Below are 25,050 nucleotides of genomic sequence, written 5' to 3' on the forward strand. Positions count from 1 at the left end.
CACCTCCTATGTCTTTTCCCACTGAAGGGAGCAGGAGGAAGTACTTGCTTCCTGGGGAACATGGGCCTGCCACTGGAATTTGTTAACCCGCCTCTTGCGGATTTCTCCCCTTTCTTTGATTTACACCTGCAGGCTCTCCCTTGCCATCGGAGCAGGATCTGCTGATGCAGGCCCGGCTGGATCAAATGTGCAAAGGCTTGTCCCCAGGCCTCGGGAAAAAATTGAGCAGAGATTCCCGCCTCCGCCTCCGCCTCCGCCTCCTCTTGCCTTCCGAACGGGCTTCCAAACGGGCAATGCCCTGACGGGTCCCCCACGCCCCATCCTGCCCATGCCCACACCCCTGTATATGAGGGTGACCCATGTCCCTCACCCTCCATGCTCGAACGGAAGACACGTGTGTCCTGAGGGGAGCGCCAGACAGGCATTTCTCCGGCCAGGCAGACCCCTGCAGCACCCGTTAGGCTCCAAAGCCTGTACATTCCCAAGATGCCACTGGTCACTATGCAAATCAGACAGCCCTGGCCACACCCTCTCCGCCGCTGGGCTCTGCTGCTTTCGGTACGTGCAGCTCAGCTTTTTCTTACCCTGAACCAGACTTCCGTTTCAGCAAAAAGGTGGGTTGCAGTGGGTCCGGGATGCCATTTGGAGACAAAGCCTGCGGCCCTGTCAAAGATGACTTCCTGCCGCACACCATGTGGTCAGAAGCCTACGAAAAGAAGCGCACCTCGGAATACAGAATCTCACTTCCTCAAGAGCCTTGCACAAGAGATTTTCCTCCCGCCGAGGAAAGCAACTCAAAGGGAACCTTGCGAAAATCAAATTAGGAGCCAGATTGCGGGATGCTAGGCAAACTGTTTGTCAGAAAAGCAAATTCATTTTGAGAAGCCCTGACCTGCGGGAAGGAAAAGCATTCAAGGGCAGAAGAAGGACTGTTCCCTGACCGGGAATCGAACCCGGGCCGCGGCGGTGAGAGCGCCGAATCCTAACCACTAGACCACCAGGGAACCCACAGCCATACAGCAAAAGTTCCTACACTGCTCTCCTAGTGACAAAGCTCATGGGGGCTGAAAGCATATTTTATTCTACAGCGAATATGAATCAGAACTTGAAAAAACACTCATGATTCCACCAGACTGTTTGTCACTTCCAAGCACAGGCCATCCCCTCCCCCGTGCTACTGAACCGACGAATTCCTGTACAATCGGGATCCCCGGGAAATCACAAGAGGGACACCTAGTGGCCGCTGATAGCTCAAAGACAGCTGGTACACCTTCTCACATCTACCTCGTTATTCAGCTTGCTGGAAGAATACATTGCGAATGACCGATTCAAGAGTGCAAGGGAGAAGAGTGCTCCAAAGTAGATGTATACATCGCAGCCGGGTTTTCCAGCAATTTACCTTTCTGATGAGCTGGTACTGCACTTTACGCCCACATAGAGCACCTGACTGGGTGGGGGACTGCGTGCGCATGAAGGTGGCTGAGGGCAATGGGAGCAATGCAACCTGGGACACAGGGGACCCAGCCCCTTTCCTCTGCTTTCGTCTATAGGTCGGGGTGCCTTTTTAAGGACCTTCGATTAAAAAAAGCTGAGCTGCGTGGACAAATTACGCACGTCTACGTCTTAGAGGGATCTTCCCTGACCGGGAATCGAACCCGGGCCGCGGCGGTGAAAGCGCCGAATCCTAGCCACTAGACCACCAGGGAGGAGATGCTCTTGTGAGCCTGCCTTGCTCACTTCCTTATTGTGACTAAGCTAACTCCACTGTATAGATTGCCCATAAAGTACGAGTGGGGAAAAGTTAGGTGTCACACAGTGTGTTTGTCATAAGCAATTACCTTTATCCTCCTGCAAAAGCCTTTTTACTCTGCAATCACCTCTTGCTGGACAGCCTGCGCTGGAGCAGCCAGCATGAAAAGGGAGCTGAGTAAGGCAGGGCCTAGGGTCTCACCAGGGTGGCCGAGTGGTTAAGGCGTTGGACTTAAGATCCAATGGACAGTTGTCCGCATGGGTTCGAGCCCCATCCCTGGTATGGGTTTTCAGCGGGTGTGTAGGAACTTGCAGATGCTTTTTTAAAGCATTTTCCTCTGCCCTCCTCACCCTCCCAGTGCCCTTCCTTAACAGTCCCAATTCACGTCTCAGCTGTGGGGTCTGCTGCTACTCTGCACTTAGCATGGATGCTTCCCAAAGCAATGCAGTGCCACCTACGCAGAGCCCCTGCTTAGAGAAATACACCTCCTATGTCTTTTCCCACTGAAGGGAGCAGGAGGAAGTACTTGCTTCCTGGGGAACATGGGCCTGCCACTGGAATTTGTTAACCCGCCTCTTGCGGATTTCTCCCCTTTCTTTGATTTACACCTGCAGGCTCTCCCTTGCCATCGGAGCAGGATCTGCTGATGCAGGCCCGGCTGGATCAAATGTGCAAAGGCTTGTCCCCAGGCCTCGGGAAAAAATTGAGCAGAGATTCCCGCCTCCGCCTCCGCCTCCTCTTGCCTTCCGAACGGGCTTCCAAACGGGCAATGCCCTGACGGGTCCCCCACGCCCCATCCTGCCCATGCCCACACCCCTGTATATGAGGGTGACCCATGTCCCTCACCCTCCATGCTCGAACGGAAGACACGTGTGTCCTGAGGGGAGCGCCAGACAGGCATTTCTCCGGCCAGGCAGACCCCTGCAGCACCCGTTAGGCTCCAAAGCCTGTACATTCCCAAGATGCCACTGGTCACTATGCAAATCAGACAGCCCTGGCCACACCCTCTCCGCCGCTGGGCTCTGCTGCTTTCGGTACGTGCAGCTCAGCTTTTTCTTACCCTGAACCAGACTTCCGTTTCAGCAAAAAGGTGGGTTGCAGTGGGTCCGGGATGCCATTTGGAGACAAAGCCTGCGGCCCTGTCAAAGATGACTTCCTGCCGCACACCATGTGGTCAGAAGCCTACGAAAAGAAGCGCACCTCGGAATACAGAATCTCACTTCCTCAAGAGCCTTGCACAAGAGATTTTCCTCCCGCCGAGGAAAGCAACTCAAAGGGAACCTTGCGAAAATCAAATTAGGAGCCAGATTGCGGGATGCTAGGCAAACTGTTTGTCAGAAAAGCAAATTCATTTTGAGAAGCCCTGACCTGCGGGAAGGAAAAGCATTCAAGGGCAGAAGAAGGACTGTTCCCTGACCGGGAATCGAACCCGGGCCGCGGCGGTGAGAGCGCCGAATCCTAACCACTAGACCACCAGGGAACCCAGAGCCATACAGCAAAAGTTCCTACACTGCTCTCCTAGTGACAAAGCTCATGGGGGCTGAAAGCATATTTTATTCTACAGCGAATATGAATCAGAACTTGAAAAAACACTCATGATTCCACCAGACTGTTTGTCACTTCCAAGCACAGGCCATCCCCTCCCCCGTGCTACTGAACCGACGAATTCCTGTACAATCGGGATCCCCGGGAAATCACAAGAGGGACACCTAGTGGCCGCTGATAGCTCAAAGACAGCTGGTACACCTTCTCACACCTACCTCGTTATTCAGCTTGCTGGAAGAATACATTGCGAATGACCGATTCAAGAGTGCAAGGGAGAAGAGTGCTCCAAAGTAGATGTATACATCGCAGCCGGGTTTTCCAGCAATTTACCTTTCTGATGAGCTGGTACTGCACTTTACGCCCACATAGAGCACCTGACTGGGTGGGGGACTGCGTGCGCATGAAGGTGGCTGAGGGCAATGGGAGCAAAGCAACCTGGGACACAGGGGACCCAGCCCCTTTCCTCTGCTTTCGTCTATAGGTCGGGGTGCCTTTTTAAGGACCTTCGATTAAAAAAAGCTGAGCTGCGTGGACAAATTACGCACGTCTACGTCTTAGAGGGATCTTCCCTGAACGGGAATCGAACCCGGGCCGCGGCGGTGAAAGCGCCGAATCCTAGCCACTAGACCACCAGGGAGGAGATGCTCTTGTGAGCCTGCCTTGCTCACTTCCTTATTGTGACTAAGCTAACTCCACTGTATAGATTGCCCATAAAGTACGAGTGGGGAAAAGTTAGGTGTCACACAGTGTGTTTGTCATAAGCAATTACCTTTATCCTCCTGCAAAAGCCTTTTTACTCTGCAATCACCTCTTGCTGGACAGCCTGCGCTGGAGCAGCCAGCATGAAAAGGGAGCTGAGTAAGGCAGGGCCTAGGGTCTCACCAGGGTGGCCGAGTGGTTAAGGCGTTGGACTTAAGATCCAATGGACAGTTGTCCGCATGGGTTCGAGCCCCATCCCTGGTATGGGTTTTCAGCGGGTGTGTAGGAACTTGCAGATGCTTTTTTAAAGCATTTTCCTCTGCCCTCCTCACCCTCCCAGTGCCCTTCCTTAACAGTCCCAATTCACGTCTCAGCTGTGGGGTCTGCTGCTACTCTGCACTTAGCATGGATGCTTCCCAAAGCAATGCAGTGCCACCTACGCAGAGCCCCTGCTTAGAGAAATACACCTCCTATGTCTTTTCCCACTGAAGGGAGCAGGAGGAAGTACTTGCTTCCTGGGGAACATGGGCCTGCCACTGGAATTTGTTAACCCGCCTCTTGCGGATTTCTCCCCTTTCTTTGATTTACACCTGCAGGCTCTCCCTTGCCATCGGAGCAGGATCTGCTGATGCAGGCCCGGCTGGATCAAATGTGCAAAGGCTTGTCCCCAGGCCTCGGGAAAAAATTGAGCAGAGATTCCCGCCTCCGCCTCCGCCTCCTCTTGCCTTCCGAACGGGCTTCCAAACGGGCAATGCCCTGACGGGTCCCCCACGCCCCATCCTGCCCATGCCCACACCCCTGTATATGAGGGTGACCCATGTCCCTCACCCTCCATGCTCGAACGGAAGACACGTGTGTCCTGAGGGGAGCGCCAGACAGGCATTTCTCCGGCCAGGCAGACCCCTGCAGCACCCGTTAGGCTCCAAAGCCTGTACATTCCCAAGATGCCACTGGTCACTATGCAAATCAGACAGCCCTGGCCACACCCTCTCCGCCGCTGGGCTCTGCTGCTTTCGGTACGTGCAGCTCAGCTTTTTCTTACCCTGAACCAGACTTCCGTTTCAGCAAAAAGGTGGGTTGCAGTGGGTCCGGGATGCCATTTGGAGACAAAGCCTGCGGCCCTGTCAAAGATGACTTCCTGCCGCACACCATGTGGTCAGAAGCCTACGAAAAGAAGCGCACCTCGGAATACAGAATCTCACTTCCTCAAGAGCCTTGCACAAGAGATTTTCCTCCCGCCGAGGAAAGCAACTCAAAGGGAACCTTGCGAAAATCAAATTAGGAGCCAGATTGCGGGATGCTAGGCAAACTGTTTGTCAGAAAAGCAAATTCATTTTGAGAAGCCCTGACCTGCGGGAAGGAAAAGCATTCAAGGGCAGAAGAAGGACTGTTCCCTGACCGGGAATCGAACCCGGGCCGCGGCGGTGAGAGCGCCGAATCCTAACCACTAGACCACCAGGGAACCCAGAGCCATACAGCAAAAGTTCCTACACTGCTCTCCTAGTGACAAAGCTCATGGGGGCTGAAAGCATATTTTATTCTACAGCGAATATGAATCAGAACTTGAAAAAACACTCATGATTCCACCAGACTGTTTGTCACTTCCAAGCACAGGCCATCCCCTCCCCCGTGCTACTGAACCGACGAATTCCTGTACAATCGGGATCCCCGGGAAATCACAAGAGGGACACCTAGTGGCCGCTGATAGCTCAAAGACAGCTGGTACACCTTCTCACACCTACCTCGTTATTCAGCTTGCTGGAAGAATACATTGCGAATGACCGATTCAAGAGTGCAAGGGAGAAGAGTGCTCCAAAGTAGATGTATACATCGCAGCCGGGTTTTCCAGCAATTTACCTTTCTGATGAGCTGGTACTGCACTTTACGCCCACATAGAGCACCTGACTGGGTGGGGGACTGCGTGCGCATGAAGGTGGCTGAGGGCAATGGGAGCAAAGCAACCTGGGACACAGGGGACCCAGCCCCTTTCCTCTGCTTTCGTCTATAGGTCGGGGTGCCTTTTTAAGGACCTTCGATTAAAAAAAGCTGAGCTGCGTGGACAAATTACGCACGTCTACGTCTTAGAGGGATCTTCCCTGACCGGGAATCGAACCCGGGCCGCGGCGGTGAAAGCGCCGAATCCTAGCCACTAGACCACCAGGGAGGAGATGCTCTTGTGAGCCTGCCTTGCTCACTTCCTTATTGTGACTAAGCTAACTCCACTGTATAGATTGCCCATAAAGTACGAGTGGGGAAAAGTTAGGTGTCACACAGTGTGTTTGTCATAAGCAATTACCTTTATCCTCCTGCAAAAGCCTTTTTACTCTGCAATCACCTCTTGCTGGACAGCCTGCGCTGGAGCAGCCAGCATGAAAAGGGAGCTGAGTAAGGCAGGGCCTAGGGTCTCACCAGGGTGGCCGAGTGGTTAAGGCGTTGGACTTAAGATCCAATGGACAGTTGTCCGCATGGGTTCGAGCCCCATCCCTGGTATGGGTTTTCAGCGGGTGTGTAGGAACTTGCAGATGCTTTTTTAAAGCATTTTCCTCTGCCCTCCTCACCCTCCCAGTGCCCTTCCTTAACAGTCCCAATTCACGTCTCAGCTGTGGGGTCTGCTGCTACTCTGCACTTAGCATGGATGCTTCCCAAAGCAATGCAGTGCCACCTACGCAGAGCCCCTGCTTAGAGAAATACACCTCCTATGTCTTTTCCCACTGAAGGGAGCAGGAGGAAGTACTTGCTTCCTGGGGAACATGGGCCTGCCACTGGAATTTGTTAACCCGCCTCTTGCGGATTTCTCCCCTTTCTTTGATTTACACCTGCAGGCTCTCCCTTGCCATCGGAGCAGGATCTGCTGATGCAGGCCCGGCTGGATCAAATGTGCAAAGGCTTGTCCCCAGGCCTCGGGAAAAAATTGAGCAGAGATTCCCGCCTCCGCCTCCGCCTCCTCTTGCCTTCCGAACGGGCTTCCAAACGGGCAATGCCCTGACGGGTCCCCCACGCCCCATCCTGCCCATGCCCACACCCCTGTATATGAGGGTGACCCATGTCCCTCACCCTCCATGCTCGAACGGAAGACACGTGTGTCCTGAGGGGAGCGCCAGACAGGCATTTCTCCGGCCAGGCAGACCCCTGCAGCACCCGTTAGGCTCCAAAGCCTGTACATTCCCAAGATGCCACTGGTCACTATGCAAATCAGACAGCCCTGGCCACACCCTCTCCGCCGCTGGGCTCTGCTGCTTTCGGTACGTGCAGCTCAGCTTTTTCTTACCCTGAACCAGACTTCCGTTTCAGCAAAAAGGTGGGTTGCAGTGGGTCCGGGATGCCATTTGGAGACAAAGCCTGCGGCCCTGTCAAAGATGACTTCCTGCCGCACACCATGTGGTCAGAAGCCTACGAAAAGAAGCGCACCTCGGAATACAGAATCTCACTTCCTCAAGAGCCTTGCACAAGAGATTTTCCTCCCGCCGAGGAAAGCAACTCAAAGGGAACCTTGCGAAAATCAAATTAGGAGCCAGATTGCGGGATGCTAGGCAAACTGTTTGTCAGAAAAGCAAATTCATTTTGAGAAGCCCTGACCTGCGGGAAGGAAAAGCATTCAAGGGCAGAAGAAGGACTGTTCCCTGACCGGGAATCGAACCCGGGCCGCGGCGGTGAGAGCGCCGAATCCTAACCACTAGACCACCAGGGAACCCAGAGCCATACAGCAAAAGTTCCTACACTGCTCTCCTAGTGACAAAGCTCATGGGGGCTGAAAGCATATTTTATTCTACAGCGAATATGAATCAGAACTTGAAAAAACACTCATGATTCCACCAGACTGTTTGTCACTTCCAAGCACAGGCCATCCCCTCCCCCGTGCTACTGAACCGACGAATTCCTGTACAATCGGGATCCCCGGGAAATCACAAGAGGGACACCTAGTGGCCGCTGATAGCTCAAAGACAGCTGGTACACCTTCTCACACCTACCTCGTTATTCAGCTTGCTGGAAGAATACATTGCGAATGACCGATTCAAGAGTGCAAGGGAGAAGAGTGCTCCAAAGTAGATGTATACATCGCAGCCGGGTTTTCCAGCAATTTACCTTTCTGATGAGCTGGTACTGCACTTTACGCCCACATAGAGCACCTGACTGGGTGGGGGACTGCGTGCGCATGAAGGTGGCTGAGGGCAATGGGAGCAAAGCAACCTGGGACACAGGGGACCCAGCCCCTTTCCTCTGCTTTCGTCTATAGGTCGGGGTGCCTTTTTAAGGACCTTCGATTAAAAAAAGCTGAGCTGCGTGGACAAATTACGCACGTCTACGTCTTAGAGGGATCTTCCCTGACCGGGAATCGAACCCGGGCCGCGGCGGTGAAAGCGCTGAATCCTAGCCACTAGACCACCAGGGAGGAGATGCTCTTGTGAGCCTGCCTTGCTCACTTCCTTATTGTGACTAAGCTAACTCCACTGTATAGATTGCCCATAAAGTACGAGTGGGGAAAAGTTAGGTGTCACACAGTGTGTTTGTCATAAGCAATTACCTTTATCCTCCTGCAAAAGCCTTTTTACTCTGCAATCACCTCTTGCTGGACAGCCTGCGCTGGAGCAGCCAGCATGAAAAGGGAGCTGAGTAAGGCAGGGCCTAGGGTCTCACCAGGGTGGCCGAGTGGTTAAGGCGTTGGACTTAAGATCCAATGGACAGTTGTCCGCATGGGTTCGAGCCCCATCCCTGGTATGGGTTTTCAGCGGGTGTGTAGGAACTTGCAGATGCTTTTTTAAAGCATTTTCCTCTGCCCTCCTCACCCTCCCAGTGCCCTTCCTTAACAGTCCCAATTCACGTCTCAGCTGTGGGGTCTGCTGCTACTCTGCACTTAGCATGGATGCTTCCCAAAGCAATGCAGTGCCACCTACGCAGAGCCCCTGCTTAGAGAAATACACCTCCTATGTCTTTTCCCACTGAAGGGAGCAGGAGGAAGTACTTGCTTCCTGGGGAACATGGGCCTGCCACTGGAATTTGTTAACCCGCCTCTTGCGGATTTCTCCCCTTTCTTTGATTTACACCTGCAGGCTCTCCCTTGCCATCGGAGCAGGATCTGCTGATGCAGGCCCGGCTGGATCAAATGTGCAAAGGCTTGTCCCCAGGCCTCGGGAAAAAATTGAGCAGAGATTCCCGCCTCCGCCTCCGCCTCCGCCTCCTCTTGCCTTCCGAACGGGCTTCCAAACGGGCAATGCCCTGACGGGTCCCCCACGCCCCATCCTGCCCATGCCCACACCCCTGTATATGAGGGTGACCCATGTCCCTCACCCTCCATGCTCGAACGGAAGACACGTGTGTCCTGAGGGGAGCGCCAGACAGGCATTTCTCCGGCCAGGCAGACCCCTGCAGCACCCGTTAGGCTCCAAAGCCTGTACATTCCCAAGATGCCACTGGTCACTATGCAAATCAGACAGCCCTGGCCACACCCTCTCCGCCGCTGGGCTCTGCTGCTTTCGGTACGTGCAGCTCAGCTTTTTCTTACCCTGAACCAGACTTCCGTTTCAGCAAAAAGGTGGGTTGCAGTGGGTCCGGGATGCCATTTGGAGACAAAGCCTGCGGCCCTGTCAAAGATGACTTCCTGCCGCACACCATGTGGTCAGAAGCCTACGAAAAGAAGCGCACCTCGGAATACAGAATCTCACTTCCTCAAGAGCCTTGCACAAGAGATTTTCCTCCCGCCGAGGAAAGCAACTCAAAGGGAACCTTGCGAAAATCAAATTAGGAGCCAGATTGCGGGATGCTAGGCAAACTGTTTGTCAGAAAAGCAAATTCATTTTGAGAAGCCCTGACCTGCGGGAAGGAAAAGCATTCAAGGGCAGAAGAAGGACTGTTCCCTGACCGGGAATCGAACCCGGGCCGCGGCGGTGAGAGCGCCGAATCCTAACCACTAGACCACCAGGGAACCCAGAGCCATACAGCAAAAGTTCCTACACTGCTCTCCTAGTGACAAAGCTCATGGGGGCTGAAAGCATATTTTATTCTACAGCGAATATGAATCAGAACTTGAAAAAACACTCATGATTCCACCAGACTGTTTGTCACTTCCAAGCACAGGCCATCCCCTCCCCCGTGCTACTGAACCGACGAATTCCTGTACAATCGGGATCCCCGGGAAATCACAAGAGGGACACCTAGTGGCCGCTGATAGCTCAAAGACAGCTGGTACACCTTCTCACACCTACCTCGTTATTCAGCTTGCTGGAAGAATACATTGCGAATGACCGATTCAAGAGTGCAAGGGAGAAGAGTGCTCCAAAGTAGATGTATACATCGCAGCCGGGTTTTCCAGCAATTTACCTTTCTGATGAGCTGGTACTGCACTTTACGCCCACATAGAGCACCTGACTGGGTGGGGGACTGCGTGCGCATGAAGGTGGCTGAGGGCAATGGGAGCAAAGCAACCTGGGACACAGGGGACCCAGCCCCTTTCCTCTGCTTTCGTCTATAGGTCGGGGTGCCTTTTTAAGGACCTTCGATTAAAAAAAGCTGAGCTGCGTGGACAAATTACGCACGTCTACGTCTTAGAGGGATCTTCCCTGACCGGGAATCGAACCCGGGCCGCGGCGGTGAAAGCGCCGAATCCTAGCCACTAGACCACCAGGGAGGAGATGCTCTTGTGAGCCTGCCTTGCTCACTTCCTTATTGTGACTAAGCTAACTCCACTGTATAGATTGCCCATAAAGTACGAGTGGGGAAAAGTTAGGTGTCACACAGTGTGTTTGTCATAAGCAATTACCTTTATCCTCCTGCAAAAGCCTTTTTACTCTGCAATCACCTCTTGCTGGACAGCCTGCGCTGGAGCAGCCAGCATGAAAAGGGAGCTGAGTAAGGCAGGGCCTAGGGTCTCACCAGGGTGGCCGAGTGGTTAAGGCGTTGGACTTAAGATCCAATGGACAGTTGTCCGCATGGGTTCGAGCCCCATCCCTGGTATGGGTTTTCAGCGGGTGTGTAGGAACTTGCAGATGCTTTTTTAAAGCATTTTCCTCTGCCCTCCTCACCCTCCCAGTGCCCTTCCTTAACAGTCCCAATTCACGTCTCAGCTGTGGGGTCTGCTGCTACTCTGCACTTAGCATGGATGCTTCCCAAAGCAATGCAGTGCCACCTACGCAGAGCCCCTGCTTAGAGAAATACACCTCCTATGTCTTTTCCCACTGAAGGGAGCAGGAGGAAGTACTTGCTTCCTGGGGAACATGGGCCTGCCACTGGAATTTGTTAACCCGCCTCTTGCGGATTTCTCCCCTTTCTTTGATTTACACCTGCAGGCTCTCCCTTGCCATCGGAGCAGGATCTGCTGATGCAGGCCCGGCTGGATCAAATGTGCAAAGGCTTGTCCCCAGGCCTCGGGAAAAAATTGAGCAGAGATTCCCGCCTCCGCCTCCGCCTCCGCCTCCTCTTGCCTTCCGAACGGGCTTCCAAACGGGCAATGCCCTGACGGGTCCCCCACGCCCCATCCTGCCCATGCCCACACCCCTGTATATGAGGGTGACCCATGTCCCTCACCCTCCATGCTCGAACGGAAGACACGTGTGTCCTGAGGGGAGCGCCAGACAGGCATTTCTCCGGCCAGGCAGACCCCTGCAGCACCCGTTAGGCTCCAAAGCCTGTACATTCCCAAGATGCCACTGGTCACTATGCAAATCAGACAGCCCTGGCCACACCCTCTCCGCCGCTGGGCTCTGCTGCTTTCGGTACGTGCAGCTCAGCTTTTTCTTACCCTGAACCAGACTTCCGTTTCAGCAAAAAGGTGGGTTGCAGTGGGTCCGGGATGCCATTTGGAGACAAAGCCTGCGGCCCTGTCAAAGATGACTTCCTGCCGCACACCATGTGGTCAGAAGCCTACGAAAAGAAGCGCACCTCGGAATACAGAATCTCACTTCCTCAAGAGCCTTGCACAAGAGATTTTCCTCCCGCCGAGGAAAGCAACTCAAAGGGAACCTTGCGAAAATCAAATTAGGAGCCAGATTGCGGGATGCTAGGCAAACTGTTTGTCAGAAAAGCAAATTCATTTTGAGAAGCCCTGACCTGCGGGAAGGAAAAGCATTCAAGGGCAGAAGAAGGACTGTTCCCTGACCGGGAATCTAACCCGGGCCGCGGCGGTGAGAGCGCCGAATCCTAACCACTAGACCACCAGGGAACCCAGAGCCATACAGCAAAAGTTCCTACACTGCTCTCCTAGTGACAAAGCTCATGGGGGCTGAAAGCATATTTTATTCTACAGCGAATATGAATCAGAACTTGAAAAAACACTCATGATTCCACCAGACTGTTTGTCACTTCCAAGCACAGGCCATCCCCTCCCCCGTGCTACTGAACCGACGAATTCCTGTACAATCGGGATCCCCGGGAAATCACAAGAGGGACACCTAGTGGCCGCTGATAGCTCAAAGACAGCTGGTACACCTTCTCACACCTACCTCGTTATTCAGCTTGCTGGAAGAATACATTGCGAATGACCGATTCAAGAGTGCAAGGGAGAAGAGTGCTCCAAAGTAGATGTATACATCGCAGCCGGGTTTTCCAGCAATTTACCTTTCTGATGAGCTGGTACTGCACTTTACGCCCACATAGAGCACCTGACTGGGTGGGGGACTGCGTGCGCATGAAGGTGGCTGAGGGCAATGGGAGCAAAGCAACCTGGGACACAGGGGACCCAGCCCCTTTCCTCTGCTTTCGTCTATAGGTCGGGGTGCCTTTTTAAGGACCTTCGATTAAAAAAAGCTGAGCTGCGTGGACAAATTACGCACGTCTACGTCTTAGAGGGATCTTCCCTGACCGGGAATCGAACCCGGGCCGCGGCGGTGAAAGCGCCGAATCCTAGCCACTAGACCACCAGGGAGGAGATGCTCTTGTGAGCCTGCCTTGCTCACTTCCTTATTGTGACTAAGCTAACTCCACTGTATAGATTGCCCATAAAGTACGAGTGGGGAAAAGTTAGGTGTCACACAGTGTGTTTGTCATAAGCAATTACCTTTATCCTCCTGCAAAAGCCTTTTTACTCTGCAATCACCTCTTGCTGGACAGCCTGCGCTGGAGCAGCCAGCATGAAAAGGGAGCTGAGTAAGGCAGGGCCTAGGGTCTCACCAGGGTGGCAGAGTGGTTAAGGCGTTGGACTTAAGATCCAATGGACAGTTGTCCGCATGGGTTCGAGCCCCATCCCTGGTATGGGTTTTCAGCGGGTGTGTAGGAACTTGCAGATGCTTTTTTAAAGCATTTTCCTCTGCCCTCCTCACCCTCCCAGTGCCCTTCCTTAACAGTCCCAATTCACGTCTCAGCTGTGGGGTCTGCTGCTACTCTGCACTTAGCATGGATGCTTCCCAAAGCAATGCAGTGCCACCTACGCAGAGCCCCTGCTTAGAGAAATACACCTCCTATGTCTTTTCCCACTGAAGGGAGCAGGAGGAAGTACTTGCTTCCTGGGGAACATGGGCCTGCCACTGGAATTTGTTAACCCGCCTCTTGCGGATTTCTCCCCTTTCTTTGATTTACACCTGCAGGCTCTCCCTTGCCATCGGAGCAGGATCTGCTGATGCAGGCCCGGCTGGATCAAATGTGCAAAGGCTTGTCCCCAGGCCTCGGGAAAAAATTGAGCAGAGATTCCCGCCTCCGCCTCCGCCTCCGCCTCCTCTTGCCTTCCGAACGGGCTTCCAAACGGGCAATGCCCTGACGGGTCCCCCACGCCCCATCCTGCCCATGCCCACACCCCTGTATATGAGGGTGACCCATGTCCCTCACCCTCCATGCTCGAACGGAAGACACGTGTGTCCTGAGGGGAGCGCCAGACAGGCATTTCTCCGGCCAGGCAGACCCCTGCAGCACCCGTTAGGCTCCAAAGCCTGTACATTCCCAAGATGCCACTGGTCACTATGCAAATCAGACAGCCCTGGCCACACCCTCTCCGCCGCTGGGCTCTGCTGCTTTCGGTACGTGCAGCTCAGCTTTTTCTTACCCTGAACCAGACTTCCGTTTCAGCAAAAAGGTGGGTTGCAGTGGGTCCGGGATGCCATTTGGAGACAAAGCCTGCGGCCCTGTCAAAGATGACTTCCTGCCGCACACCATGTGGTCAGAAGCCTACGAAAAGAAGCGCACCTCGGAATACAGAATCTCACTTCCTCAAGAGCCTTGCACAAGAGATTTTCCTCCCGCCGAGGAAAGCAACTCAAAGGGAACCTTGCGAAAATCAAATTAGGAGCCAGATTGCGGGATGCTAGGCAAACTGTTTGTCAGAAAAGCAAATTCATTTTGAGAAGCCCTGACCTGCGGGAAGGAAAAGCATTCAAGGGCAGAAGAAGGACTGTTCCCTGACCGGGAATCGAACCCGGGCCGCGGCGGTGAGAGCGCCGAATCCTAACCACTAGACCACCAGGGAACCCAGAGCCATACAGCAAAAGTTCCTACACTGCTCTCCTAGTGACAAAGCTCATGGGGGCTGAAAGCATATTTTATTCTACAGCGAATATGAATCAGAACTTGAAAAAACACTCATGATTCCACCAGACTGTTTGTCACTTCCAAGCACAGGCCATCCCCTCCCCCGTGCTACTGAACCGACGAATTCCTGTACAATCGGGATCCCCGGGAAATCACAAGAGGGACACCTAGTGGCCGCTGATAGCTCAAAGACAGCTGGTACACCTTCTCACACCTACCTCGTTATTCAGCTTGCTGGAAGAATACATTGCGAATGACCGATTCAAGAGTGCAAGGGAGAAGAGTGCTCCAAAGTAGATGTATACATCGCAGCCGGGTTTTCCAGCAATTTACCTTTCTGATGAGCTGGTACTGCACTTTACGCCCACATAGAGCACCTGACTGGGTGGGGGACTGCGTGCGCATGAAGGTGGCTGAGGGCAATGGGAGCAAAGCAACCTGGGACACAGGGGACCCAGCCCCTTTCCTCTGCTTTCGTCTATAGGTCGGGGTGCCTTTTTAAGGACCTTCGATTAAAAAAAGCTGAGCTGCGTGGACAAATTACGCACGTCTACGTCTTAGAGGGATCTTCCCTGACCGGGAATCGAACCCGGGCCGCGGCGGTGAAAGCGCCGAATCCTAGCCACTAGACCACCAGGGAGGAGATGCTCTTGTGAGCCTGCCTTGCTCACTTCCTTATTGTGACTAAGCTAACTCCACTGTATAGATTGCCCATAAAGTACGAGTGGGGAAAAGTTAGGTGTCACACAGTGTGTTTGTCATAAGCAATTACCTTTATCCTCCTGCAAAAGCCTTTTTACTCTGCAATCACCTCTTGCTGGACAGCCTGCGCTGGAGCAGCCAGCATGAAAAGGGAGCTGAGTAAGGCAGGGCCTAGGGTCTCACCAGGGTGGCCGAGTGGTTAAGGCGTTGGACTTAAGATCCAATGGACAGTTGTCCGCATGGGTTCGAGCCCCATCCCTGGTATGGGTTTTCAGCGGGTGTGTAGGAACTTGCAGATGCTTTTTTAAAGCATTTTCCTCTGCCCTCCTCACCCTCCCAGTGCCCTTCCTTAACAGTCCCAATTCACGTCTCAGCTGTGGGGTCTGCTGCTACTCTGCACTTAGCATGGATGCTTCCCAAAGCAATGCAGTGCCACCTACGCAGAGCCCCTGCTTAGAGAAATACACCTCCTATGTCTTTTCCCACTGAAGGGAGCAGGAGGAAGTACTTGCTTCCTGGGGAACATGGGCCTGCCACTGGAATTTGTTAACCCGCCTCTTGCGGATTTCTCCCCTTTCTTTGATTTACACCTGCAGGCTCTCCCTTGCCATCGGAGCAGGATCTGCTGATGCAGGCCCGGCTGGATCAAATGTGCAAAGGCTTGTCCCCAGGCCTCGGGAAAAAATTGAGCAGAGATTCCCGCCTCCGCCTCCGCCTCCTCTTGCCTTCCGAACGGGCTTCCAAACGGGCAATGCCCTGACGGGTCCCCCACGCCCCATCCTGCCCATGCCCACACCCCTGTATATGAGGGTGACCCATGTCCCTCACCCTCCATGCTCGAACGGAAGACACGTGTGTCCTGAGGGGAGCGCCAGACAGGCATTTCTCCGGCCAGGCAGACCCCTGCAGCACCCGTTAGGCTCCAAAGCCTGTACATTCCCAAGATGCCACTGGTCACTATGCAAATCAGACAGCCCTGGCCACACCCTCTCCGCCGCTGGGCTCTGCTGCTTTCGGTACGTGCAGCTCAGCTTTTTCTTACCCTGAACCAGACTTCCGTTTCAACAAAAAGGTGGGTTGCAGTGGGTCCGGGATGCCATTTGGAGACAAAGCCTGCGGCCCTGTCAAAGATGACTTCCTGCCGCACACCATGTGGTCAGAAGCCTACGAAAAGAAGCGCACCTCGGAATACAGAATCTCACTTCCTCAAGAGCCTTGCACAAGAGATTTTCCTCCCGCCGAGGAAAGCAACTCAAAGGGAACCTTGCGAAAATCAAATTAGGAGCCAGATTGCGGGATGCTAGGCAAACTGTTTGTCAGAAAAGCAAATTCATTTTGAGAAGCCCTGACCTGCGGGAAGGAAAAGCATTCAAGGGCAGAAGAAGGACTGTTCCCTGACCGGGAATCGAACCCGGGCCGCGGCGGTGAGAGCGCCGAATCCTAACCACTAGACCACCAGGGAACCCAGAGCCATACAGCAAAAGTTCCTACACTGCTCTCCTAGTGACAAAGCTCATGGGGGCTGAAAGCATATTTTATTCTACAGCGAATATGAATCAGAACTTGAAAAAACACTCATGATTCCACCAGACTGTTTGTCACTTCCAAGCACAGGCCATCCCCTCCCCCGTGCTACTGAACCGACGAATTCCTGTACAATCGGGATCCCCGGGAAATCACAAGAGGGACACCTAGTGGCCGCTGATAGCTCAAAGACAGCTGGTACACCTTCTCACACCTACCTCGTTATTCAGCTTGCTGGAAGAATACATTGCGAATGACCGATTCAAGAGTGCAAGGGAGAAGAGTGCTCCAAAGTAGATGTATACATCGCAGCCGGGTTTTCCAGCAATTTACCTTTCTGATGAGCTGGTACTGCACTTTACGCCCACATAGAGCACCTGACTGGGTGGGGGACTGCGTGCGCATGAAGGTGGCTGAGGGCAATGGGAGCAAAGCAACCTGGGACACAGGGGACCCAGCCCCTTTCCTCTGCTTTCGTCTATAGGTCGGGGTGCCTTTTTAAGGACCTTCGATTAAAAAAAGCTGAGCTGCGTGGACAAATTACGCACGTCTACGTCTTAGAGGGATCTTCCCTGACCGGGAATCGAACCCGGGCCGCGGCGGTGAAAGCGCCGAATCCTAGCCACTAGACCACCAGGGAGGAGATGCTCTTGTGAGCCTGCCTTGCTCACTTCCTTATTGTGACTAAGCTAACTCCACTGTATAGATTGCCCATAAAGTACGAGTGGGGAAAAGTTAGGTGTCACACAGTGTGTTTGTCATAAGCAATTACCTTTATCCTCCTGCAAAAGCCTTTTTACTCTGCAATCACCTCTTGCTGGACAGCCTGCGCTGGAGCAGCCAGCATGAAAAGGGAGCTGAGTAAGGCAGGGCCTAGGGTCTCACCAGGGTGGCCGAGTGGTTAAGGCGTTGGACTTAAGATCCAATGGACAGTTGTCCGCATGGGTTCGAGCCCCATCCCTGGTATGGGTTTTCAGCGGGTGTGTAGGAACTTGCAGATGCTTTTTTAAAGCATTTTCCTCTGCCCTCCTCACCCTCCCAGTGCCCTTCCTTAACAGTCCCAATTCACGTCTCAGCTGTGGGGTCTGCTGCTACTCTGCACTTAGCATGGATGCTTCCCAAAGCAATGCAGTGCCACCTACGCAGAGCCCCTGCTTAGAGAAATACACCTCCTATGTCTTTTCCCACTGAAGGGAGCAGGAGGAAGTACTTGCTTCCTGGGGAACATGGGCCTGCCACTGGAATTTGTTAACCCGCCTCTTGCGGATTTCTCCCCTTTCTTTGATTTACACCTGCAGGCTCTCCCTTGCCATCGGAGCAGGATCTGCTGATGCAGGCCCGGCTGGATCAAATGTGCAAAGGCTTGTCCCCAGGCCTCGGGAAAAAATTGAGCAGAGATTCCCGCCTCCGCCTCCGCCTCCTCTTGCCTTCCGAACGGGCTTCCAAACGGGCAATGCCCTGACGGGTCCCCCACGCCCCATCCTGCCCATGCCCACACCCCTGTATATGAGGGTGACCCATGTCCCTCACCCTCCATGCTCGAACGGAAGACACGTGTGTCCTGAGGGGAGCGCCAGACAGGCATTTCTCCGGCCAGGCAGACCCCTGCAGCACCCGTTAGGCTCCAAAGCCTGTACATTCCCAAGATGCCACTGGTCACTATGCAAATCAGACAGCCCTGGCCACACCCTCTCCGCCGCTGGGCTCTGCTGCTTTCGGTACGTGCAGCTCAGCTTTTTCTTACCCTGAACCAGACTTCCGTTTCAGCAAAAAGGTGGGTTGCAGTGGGTCCGGGATGCCATTTGGAGACAAAGCCTGCGGCCCTGTCAAAGATGACTTCCTGCCGCACACCATGTGGTCAGAAGCCTACGAAAAGAAGCGCACCTCGGAATACAGAATCTCACTTCCTCAAGAGCCTTGCACAAGAGATTTTCCTCCCGCCGAGGAAAGCAACTCAAAGGGAACCTTGCGAAAATCAAATTAGGAGCCAGATTGCGGGATGCTAGGCAAACTGTTTGTCAGAAAAGCAAATTCATTTTGAGAAGCCCTGACCTGCGGGAAGGAAAAGCATTCAAGGGCAGAAGAAGGACTGTTCCCTGACCGGGAATCTAACCCGGGCCGCGGCGGTGAGAGCGCCGAATCCTAACCACTAGACCACCAGGGAACCCAGAGCCATACAGCAAAAGTTCCTACACTGCTCTCCTAGTGACAAAGCTCATGGGGGCTGAAAGCATATTTTATTCTACAGCGAATATGAATCAGAACTTGAAAAAACACTCATGATTCCACCAGACTGTTTGTCACTTCCAAGCACAGGCCATCCCCTCCCCCGTGCTACTGAACCGACGAATTCCTGTACAATCGGGATCCCCGGGAAATCACAAGAGGGACACCTAGTGGCCGCTGATAGCTCAAAGACAGCTGGTACACCTTCTCACACCTACCTCGTTATTCAGCTTGCTGGAAGAATACATTGCGAATGACCGATTCAAGAGTGCAAGGGAGAAGAGTGCTCCAAAGTAGATGTATACATCGCAGCCGGGTTTTCCAGCAATTTACCTTTCTGATGAGCTGGTACTGCACTTTACGCCCACATAGAGCACCTGACTGGGTGGGGGACTGCGTGCGCATGAAGGTGGCTGAGGGCAATGGGAGCAAAGCAACCTGGGACACAGGGGACCCAGCCCCTTTCCTCTGCTTTCGTCTATAGGTCGGGGTGCCTTTTTAAGGACCTTCGATTAAAAAAAGCTGAGCTGCGTGGACAAATTACGCACGTCTACGTCTTAGAGGGATCTTCCCTGACCGGGAATCGAACCCGGGCCGCGGCGGTGAAAGCGCCGAATCCTAGCCACTAGACCACCAGGGAGGAGATGCTCTTGTGAGCCTGCCTTGCTCACTTCCTTATTGTGACTAAGCTAACTCCACTGTATAGATTGCCCATAAAGTACGAGTGGGGAAAAGTTAGGTGTCACACAGTGTGTTTGTCATAAGCAATTACCTTTATCCTCCTGCAAAAGCCTTTTTACTCTGCAATCACCTCTTGCTGGACAGCCTGCGCTGGAGCAGCCAGCATGAAAAGGGAGCTGAGTAAGGCAGGGCCTAGGGTCTCACCAGGGTGGCCGAGTGGTTAAGGCGTTGGACTTAAGATCCAATGGACAGTTGTCCGCATGGGTTCGAGCCCCATCCCTGGTATGGGTTTTCAGCGGGTGTGTAGGAACTTGCAGATGCTTTTTTAAAGCATTTTCCTCTGCCCTCCTCACCCTCCCAGTGCCCTTCCTTAACAGTCCCAATTCACGTCTCAGCTGTGGGGTCTGCTGCTACTCTGCACTTAGCATGGATGCTTCCCAAAGCAATGCAGTGCCACCTACGCAGAGCCCCTGCTTAGAGAAATACACCTCCTATGTCTTTTCCCACTGAAGGGAGCAGGAGGAAGTACTTGCTTCCTGGGGAACATGGGCCTGCCACTGGAATTTGTTAACCCGCCTCTTGCGGATTTCTCCCCTTTCTTTGATTTACACCTGCAGGCTCTCCCTTGCCATCGGAGCAGGATCTGCTGATGCAGGCCCGGCTGGATCAAATGTGCAAAGGCTTGTCCCCAGGCCTCGGGAAAAAATTGAGCAGAGATTCCCGCCTCCGCCTCCGCCTCCTCTTGCCTTCCGAACGGGCTTCCAAACGGGCAATGCCCTGACGGGTCCCCCACGCCCCATCCTGCCCATGCCCACACCCCTGTATATGAGGGTGACCCATGTCCCTCACCCTCCATGCTCGAACGGAAGACACGTGTGTCCTGAGGGGAGCGCCAGACAGGCATTTCTCCGGCCAGGCAGACCCCTGCAGCACCCGTTAGGCTCCAAAGCCTGTACATTCCCAAGATGCCACTGGTCACTATGCAAATCAGACAGCCCTGGCCACACCCTCTCCGCCGCTGGGCTCTGCTGCTTTCGGTACGTGCAGCTCAGCTTTTTCTTACCCTGAACCAGACTTCCGTTTCAGCAAAAAGGTGGGTTGCAGTGGGTCCGGGATGCCATTTGGAGACAAAGCCTGCGGCCCTGTCAAAGATGACTTCCTGCCGCACACCATGTGGTCAGAAGCCTACGAAAAGAAGCGCACCTCGGAATACAGAATCTCACTTCCTCAAGAGCCTTGCACAAGAGATTTTCCTCCCGCCGAGGAAAGCAACTCAAAGGGAACCTTGCGAAAATCAAATTAGGAGCCAGATTGCGGGATGCTAGGCAAACTGTTTGTCAGAAAAGCAAATTCATTTTGAGAAGCCCTGACCTGCGGGAAGGAAAAGCATTCAAGGGCAGAAGAAGGACTGTTCCCTGACCGGGAATCGAACCCGGGCCGCGGCGGTGAGAGCGCCGAATCCTAACCACTAGACCACCAGGGAACCCAGAGCCATACAGCAAAAGTTCCTACACTGCTCTCCTAGTGACAAAGCTCATGGGGGCTGAAAGCATATTTTATTCTACAGCGAATATGAATCAGAACTTGAAAAAACACTCATGATTCCACCAGACTGTTTGTCACTTCCAAGCACAGGCCATCCCCTCCCCCGTGCTACTGAACCGACGAATTCCTGTACAATCGGGATCCCCGGGAAATCACAAGAGGGACACCTAGTGGCCGCTGATAGCTCAAAGACAGCTGGTACACCTTCTCACACCTACCTCGTTATTCAGCTTGCTGGAAGAATACATTGCGAATGACCGATTCAAGAGTGCAAGGGAGAAGAGTGCTCCAAAGTAGATGTATACATCGCAGCCGGGTTTTCCAGCAATTTACCTTTCTGATGAGCTGGTACTGCACTTTACGCCCACATAGAGCACCTGACTGGGTGGGGGACTGCGTGCGCATGAAGGTGGCTGAGGGCAATGGGAGCAAAGCAACCTGGGACACAGGGGACCCAGCCCCTTTCCTCTGCTTTCGTCTATAGGTCGGGGTGCCTTTTTAAGGACCTTCGATTAAAAAAAGCTGAGCTGCGTGGACAAATTACGCACGTCTACGTCTTAGAGGGATCTTCCCTGACCGGGAATCGAACCCGGGCCGCGGCAGTGAAAGCGCCGAATCCTAGCCACTAGACCACCAGGGAGGAGATGCTCTTGTGAGCCTGCCTTGCTCACTTCCTTATTGTGACTAAGCTAACTCCACTGTATAGATTGCCCATAAAGTACGAGTGGGGAAAAGTTAGGTGTCACACAGTGTGTTTGTCATAAGCAATTACCTTTATCCTCCTGCAAAAGCCTTTTTACTCTGCAATCACCTCTTGCTGGACAGCCTGCGCTGGAGCAGCCAGCATGAAAAGGGAGCTGAGTAAGGCATGGCCTAGGGTCTCACCAGGGTGGCCGAGTGGTTAAGGCGTTGGACTTAAGATCCAATGGACAGTTGTCCGCATGGGTTCGAGCCCCATCCCTGGTATGGGTTTTCAGCGGGTGTGTAGGAACTTGCAGATGCTTTTTTAAAGCATTTTCCTCTGCCCTCCTCACCCTCCCAGTGCCCTTCCTTAACAGTCCCAATTCACGTCTCAGCTGTGGGGTCTGCTGCTACTCTGCACTTAGCATGGATGCTTCCCAAAGCAATGCAGTGCCACCTACGCAGAGCCCCTGCTTAGAGAAATACACCTCCTATGTCTTTTCCCACTGAAGGGAGCAGGAGGAAGTACTTGCTTCCTGGGGAACATGGGCCTGCCACTGGAATTTGTTAACCCGCCTCTTGCGGATTTCTCCCCTTTCTTTGATTTACACCTGCAGGCTCTCCCTTGCCATCGGAGCAGGATCTGCTGATGCAGGCCCGGCTGGATCAAATGTGCAAAGGCTTGTCCCCAGGCCTCGGGAAAAAATTGAGCAGAGATTCCCGCCTCCGCCTCCGCCTCCTCTTGCCTTCCGAACGGGCTTCCAAACGGGCAATGCCCTGACGGGTCCCCCACGCCCCATCCTGCCCATGCCCACACCCCTGTATATGAGGGTGACCCATGTCCCTCACCCTCCATGCTCGAACGGAAGACACGTGTGTCCTGAGGGGAGCGCCAGACAGGCATTTCTCCGGCCAGGCAGACCCCTGCAGCACCCGTTAGGCTCCAAAGCCTGTACATTCCCAAGATGCCACTGGTCACTATGCAAATCAGACAGCCCTGGCCACACCCTCTCCGCCGCTGGGCTCTGCTGCTTTCGGTACGTGCAGCTCAGCTTTTTCTTACCCTGAACCAGACTTCCGTTTCAGCAAAAAGGTGGGTTGCAGTGGGTCCGGGATGCCATTTGGAGACAAAGCCTGCGGCCCTGTCAAAGATGACTTCCTGCCGCACACCATGTGGTCAGAAGCCTACGAAAAGAAGCGCACCTCGGAATACAGAATCTCACTTCCTCAAGAGCCTTGCACAAGAGATTTTCCTCCCGCCGAGGAAAGCAACTCAAAGGGAACCTTGCGAAAATCAAATTAGGAGCCAGATTGCGGGATGCTAGGCAAACTGTTTGTCAGAAAAGCAAATTCATTTTGAGAAGCCCTGACCTGCGGGAAGGAAAAGCATTCAAGGGCAGAAGAAGGACTGTTCCCTGACCGGGAATCTAACCCGGGCCGCGGCGGTGAGAGCGCCGAATCCTAACCACTAGACCACCAGGGAACCCAGAGCCATACAGCAAAAGTTCCTACACTGCTCTCCTAGTGACAAAGCTCATGGGGGCTGAAAGCATATTTTATTCTACAGCGAATATGAATCAGAACTTGAAAAAACACTCATGATTCCACCAGACTGTTTGTCACTTCCAAGCACAGGCCATCCCCTCCCCCGTGCTACTGAACCGACGAATTCCTGTACAATCGGGATCCCCGGGAAATCACAAGAGGGACACCTAGTGGCCGCTGATAGCTCAAAGACAGCTGGTACACCTTCTCACACCTACCTCGTTATTCAGCTTGCTGGAAGAATACATTGCGAATGACCGATTCAAGAGTGCAAGGGAGAAGAGTGCTCCAAAGTAGATGTATACATCGCAGCCGGGTTTTCCAGCAATTTACCTTTCTGATGAGCTGGTACTGCACTTTACGCCCACATAGAGCACCTGACTGGGTGGGGGACTGCGTGCGCATGAAGGTGGCTGAGGGCAATGGGAGCAAAGCAACCTGGGACACAGGGGACCCAGCCCCTTTCCTCTGCTTTCGTCTATAGGTCGGGGTGCCTTTTTAAGGACCTTCGATTAAAAAAAGCTGAGCTGCGTGGACAAATTACGCACGTCTACGTCTTAGAGGGATCTTCCCTGACCGGGAATCGAACCCGGGCCGCGGCGGTGAAAGCGCCGAATCCTAGCCACTAGACCACCAGGGAGGAGATGCTCTTGTGAGCCTGCCTTGCTCACTTCCTTATTGTGACTAAGCTAACTCCACTGTATAGATTGCCCATAAAGTACGAGTGGGGAAAAGTTAGGTGTCACACAGTGTGTTTGTCATAAGCAATTACCTTTATCCTCCTGCAAAAGCCTTTTTACTCTGCAATCACCTCTTGCTGGACAGCCTGCGCTGGAGCAGCCAGCATGAAAAGGGAGCTGAGTAAGGCAGGGCCTAGGGTCTCACCAGGGTGGCCGAGTGGTTAAGGCGTTGGACTTAAGATCCAATGGACAGTTGTCCGCATGGGTTCGAGCCCCATCCCTGGTATGGGTTTTCAGCGGGTGTGTAGGAACTTGCAGATGCTTTTTTAAAGCATTTTCCTCTGCCCTCCTCACCCTCCCAGTGCCCTTCCTTAACAGTCCCAATTCACGTCTCAGCTGTGGGGTCTGCTGCTACTCTGCACTTAGCATGGATGCTTCCCAAAGCAATGCAGTGCCACCTACGCAGAGCCCCTGCTTAGAGAAATACACCTCCTATGTCTTTTCCCACTGAAGGGAGCAGGAGGAAGTACTTGCTTCCTGGGGAACATGGGCCTGCCACTGGAATTTGTTAACCCGCCTCTTGCGGATTTCTCCCCTTTCTTTGATTTACACCTGCAGGCTCTCCCTTGCCATCGGAGCAGGATCTGCTGATGCAGGCCCGGCTGGATCAAATGTGCAAAGGCTTGTCCCCAGGCCTCGGGAAAAAATTGAGCAGAGATTCCCGCCTCCGCCTCCGCCTCCTCTTGCCTTCCGAACGGGCTTCCAAACGGGCAATGCCCTGACGGGTCCCCCACGCCCCATCCTGCCCATGCCCACACCCCTGTATATGAGGGTGACCCATGTCCCTCACCCTCCATGCTCGAACGGAAGACACGTGTGTCCTGAGGGGAGCGCCAGACAGGCATTTCTCCGGCCAGGCAGACCCCTGCAGCACCCGTTAGGCTCCAAAGCCTGTACATTCCCAAGATGCCACTGGTCACTATGCAAATCAGACAGCCCTGGCCACACCCTCTCCGCCGCTGGGCT

The 25,050-nt window shown here is 53.7% G+C and overlaps 16 non-coding genes across 16 annotated transcripts; all 16 read right to left on the reverse strand.

Annotated features, from left to right (window-relative positions):
* Positions 1-932: 932 nt before the first annotated feature.
* On the reverse strand, positions 933-1,004 carry TRNAE-CUC (transfer RNA glutamic acid (anticodon CUC)). The gene has a single exon. It is a non-coding gene; the product is annotated as a tRNA-Glu (tRNA).
* A 630-nt stretch (positions 1,005-1,634) lies between these two features.
* On the reverse strand, positions 1,635-1,706 carry TRNAE-UUC (transfer RNA glutamic acid (anticodon UUC)). Its single transcript has one exon. It is a non-coding gene; the product is annotated as a tRNA-Glu (tRNA).
* Positions 1,707-3,158: 1,452 nt separating this feature from the next.
* TRNAE-CUC (transfer RNA glutamic acid (anticodon CUC)) lies at positions 3,159-3,230 on the reverse strand. Its single transcript has one exon. It is a non-coding gene; the product is annotated as a tRNA-Glu (tRNA).
* Positions 3,231-5,384: 2,154 nt separating this feature from the next.
* Positions 5,385-5,456, reverse strand: TRNAE-CUC (transfer RNA glutamic acid (anticodon CUC)). Its single transcript has one exon. It is a non-coding gene; the product is annotated as a tRNA-Glu (tRNA).
* Positions 5,457-6,086: 630 nt separating this feature from the next.
* TRNAE-UUC (transfer RNA glutamic acid (anticodon UUC)) lies at positions 6,087-6,158 on the reverse strand. The gene has a single exon. It is a non-coding gene; the product is annotated as a tRNA-Glu (tRNA).
* A 1,452-nt stretch (positions 6,159-7,610) lies between these two features.
* Positions 7,611-7,682, reverse strand: TRNAE-CUC (transfer RNA glutamic acid (anticodon CUC)). Its single transcript has one exon. It is a non-coding gene; the product is annotated as a tRNA-Glu (tRNA).
* Positions 7,683-9,842: 2,160 nt separating this feature from the next.
* On the reverse strand, positions 9,843-9,914 carry TRNAE-CUC (transfer RNA glutamic acid (anticodon CUC)). Its single transcript has one exon. It is a non-coding gene; the product is annotated as a tRNA-Glu (tRNA).
* Positions 9,915-10,544: 630 nt separating this feature from the next.
* Positions 10,545-10,616, reverse strand: TRNAE-UUC (transfer RNA glutamic acid (anticodon UUC)). Its single transcript has one exon. It is a non-coding gene; the product is annotated as a tRNA-Glu (tRNA).
* Positions 10,617-12,776: 2,160 nt separating this feature from the next.
* On the reverse strand, positions 12,777-12,848 carry TRNAE-UUC (transfer RNA glutamic acid (anticodon UUC)). Its single transcript has one exon. It is a non-coding gene; the product is annotated as a tRNA-Glu (tRNA).
* A 1,458-nt stretch (positions 12,849-14,306) lies between these two features.
* On the reverse strand, positions 14,307-14,378 carry TRNAE-CUC (transfer RNA glutamic acid (anticodon CUC)). The gene has a single exon. It is a non-coding gene; the product is annotated as a tRNA-Glu (tRNA).
* Positions 14,379-15,008: 630 nt separating this feature from the next.
* On the reverse strand, positions 15,009-15,080 carry TRNAE-UUC (transfer RNA glutamic acid (anticodon UUC)). The gene has a single exon. It is a non-coding gene; the product is annotated as a tRNA-Glu (tRNA).
* A 1,452-nt stretch (positions 15,081-16,532) lies between these two features.
* TRNAE-CUC (transfer RNA glutamic acid (anticodon CUC)) lies at positions 16,533-16,604 on the reverse strand. Its single transcript has one exon. It is a non-coding gene; the product is annotated as a tRNA-Glu (tRNA).
* Positions 16,605-17,234: 630 nt separating this feature from the next.
* Positions 17,235-17,306, reverse strand: TRNAE-UUC (transfer RNA glutamic acid (anticodon UUC)). Its single transcript has one exon. It is a non-coding gene; the product is annotated as a tRNA-Glu (tRNA).
* A 2,154-nt stretch (positions 17,307-19,460) lies between these two features.
* On the reverse strand, positions 19,461-19,532 carry TRNAE-UUC (transfer RNA glutamic acid (anticodon UUC)). The gene has a single exon. It is a non-coding gene; the product is annotated as a tRNA-Glu (tRNA).
* Positions 19,533-20,984: 1,452 nt separating this feature from the next.
* TRNAE-CUC (transfer RNA glutamic acid (anticodon CUC)) lies at positions 20,985-21,056 on the reverse strand. The gene has a single exon. It is a non-coding gene; the product is annotated as a tRNA-Glu (tRNA).
* Positions 21,057-23,912: 2,856 nt separating this feature from the next.
* Positions 23,913-23,984, reverse strand: TRNAE-UUC (transfer RNA glutamic acid (anticodon UUC)). Its single transcript has one exon. It is a non-coding gene; the product is annotated as a tRNA-Glu (tRNA).
* Between the last annotated feature and the right edge of the window lie 1,066 nt (positions 23,985-25,050).

This window comes from Triturus cristatus, chromosome 5_2 (assembly GCF_964204655.1).
Source record: "Triturus cristatus chromosome 5_2, aTriCri1.1, whole genome shotgun sequence".
Classification (NCBI taxonomy): domain Eukaryota; kingdom Metazoa; phylum Chordata; class Amphibia; order Caudata; family Salamandridae; genus Triturus; species Triturus cristatus.